Source organism: Arabidopsis lyrata (assembly GCF_000004255.2).
Source record: "Arabidopsis lyrata subsp. lyrata unplaced genomic scaffold ARALYscaffold_7, whole genome shotgun sequence".
In the NCBI taxonomy this organism is placed as follows: domain Eukaryota; kingdom Viridiplantae; phylum Streptophyta; class Magnoliopsida; order Brassicales; family Brassicaceae; genus Arabidopsis; species Arabidopsis lyrata.
Genome location: NW_003302549.1, coordinates 13,116,578 through 13,119,126, shown reverse-complemented (window position 1 = coordinate 13,119,126; position 2,549 = coordinate 13,116,578).

The following is a 2,549-nucleotide window of genomic DNA, read 5'->3' as shown; positions in this document are numbered from 1 at the left end:
TGGCACATTTTTTACGATTTGATTCATCAAACAATATATTTTACCGTTTAAGGTCTGATGCCATATAATTCGTCTTTATTTTACTACTTCTATTTTCTTCGAACCTATAAATATTGCCTCAACCCTAGATCCCAGTTTTTTTTTGTGTTGAAGCCTCTGTCTCTCCTTCTTGTCTGGTTGTCAAAATCATAGTTAGTAGCTATATACTGATTTACGCGAACACAATGTTTGCATTCTGAAAAATCTTACAATTTGTCCTACAGTAACTTGACCCTTATGTTATCTGCATAATCTTAATTTAGCAGAACATGGAAAGAAAATACAAGTTTTCTGTTGTTGGAATATGTTTTATGATACGTTATATATATATATCAACTGTTAGGGTTTTGTTCTAAGCCAAAACGTCTGGTCAGGATATCATCAGAGGCATTATCCGAGGGACATGCTCTGGTTGGCTAATCTAAATTCAACATCAATATTTTTCATGGTACACATCTCCAGTGTTTGTTTTTGGAAGCTATGCTCTTGTGCTTTTTGTATATGTCGCTTAGTTATTGGGCAGCACATTAAAAATATAGTAAACATGCAGGTTTTAAACGAGGAAGAGGAAGAACGTCTCGATGATTACTTCCTAACCTGTCAACTAAATTTAGGTGCACAAATTATGAATGTCGAACTGATTATATATTCTTTTAGAAAAATGGCAAATTTTCCGTTACGAATGTGAAACGTTTCATAGGTATAACAACAAAGCATGCCAATACATAAAACATTGATTCTTTATCATATTGAGCAAAAATGGGAGTAATGAGATTATTATATATTCCTTTCATTTTGAAAATAATTATATATTCCTTTCATTTTGAAAATAATTATATATTCCTTCTGTATCTTTTCTTAGGGGTGTTAAAATGGTTAACACAACCCAACTCAACTCATTATCCAATGAGTTTGAAGTTAAATGAGTTCATGGGTTGACTCAACTCATTTAGCAAATAATGAGTCAACCCATGAACTCATTTAATTTGATGGGTTAGATGGTTAAATGAGTTTACCCATTAATATAATAAATAAATTAATAATTATTAATTTATATTTTTGGCGGAAAAATCACGAATTTACGTTTTTGGCTGGAAAATCACAGATTTACGTTTTTGGCGGGAAAATCACGAATTTACGTTTTTGGCGGGAAAATCACAGATTTAAGTTTTTGGTGGGAAATCACAGATTTACATTTTTTGCGGAAAAATCACGAATTTACGTTTTTGGCGGGAAAATCACAGATTTCCGTTTTTGGCGGGAAAATCACTTTTACGTTTTTGGCGGGAAAATCACGGATTTACATTTTTGGTGGAAAAATCATGAATTTACGTTTTTGGCGGGAAAATCACAGATTTCTGTTTTTGGCGGGAAAATCACAGATTTACATTTTTGGCGGGAAAATCATGAATTTACGTTTTTGGCGGGAAAATCACGAATTTACGTTTTTGGCGGGAAAATCACGGATTTACGTTTTTGGCGGGAAAATCACGGATTTACGTTTTTGGCGGGAAAATTTTATATTCTCATTTTTGGTTAAAAATTACAAAAAAAATTGGCGGAAAAATCACGGAAAAATGCTTTTCTCAACACTGTCTCTTTGCCTTCTTATGCAAGAAGTTAACTTTATTACAAGTTTGTTGGAAAAATGCTTTTCTTTTTATACCTCTAGTAAAAAGATATATTCGATTCATACATCAAGTATATCACCTTGCCAATTTATACCTCAAAAAATATTTATTCAAAAACTAATACGTAAATTATTAATTCGTGTAAAATCATAAATCTACCGCAATTGAAGCAAAAGCCTTTTAAATTTTGCTTACATGGACGCCAAATGTGAAACGACATGGGTTTCACGTCACAATGTTAACAATTTTATTTTTTTTCTATTTTAGTTTATTTGGTAAGTTTTGCATAGACATTTACACCTGTACATATATACCATCTTAAAAAGTATCACAAAAAAATTGTATTCAATCCTATATTTTTAAATCAATTTGAGTTTTAATGAATTTTAGATAATTTAGATGTATTTAGGTGAATTTGGGAAAAAATTGGGAAGTTGTTATGTTTTGTTGTTTCATCCCACTTAAACTATGAGATTTGAATCTTTGTATATTTAATTAAGTTTATCATTTAAAATCTCTTAAAGTCATTAAAAAAATTCAATGGTTAAAATGTTTCAAATAACAGTAGATTTTAAAGTATTTTTATAAATCATTAGGTCAATAATATTGGATTTTTGGTGAGTTTTCATGGCGGAAGAAGAGGCGGAGAGAGTATAAGAGTTTCGGAGAATCCAACGGAAATTGAAATTGAAAATTTTATGTGTAAATTTTATGCAAAATCTAACAAATAAATAAATTTTATTGGTCATTTTGGTTACAAAAATTTAAAAACGGTTGATCCTATCGGTTGTAGTGGCGGTTTAACTCTTTTTTATAATAATGATTTCAATGTTTCAATTCTTTATCAAAGTAATCGGTTAATCGATATTGAAGCAAGTT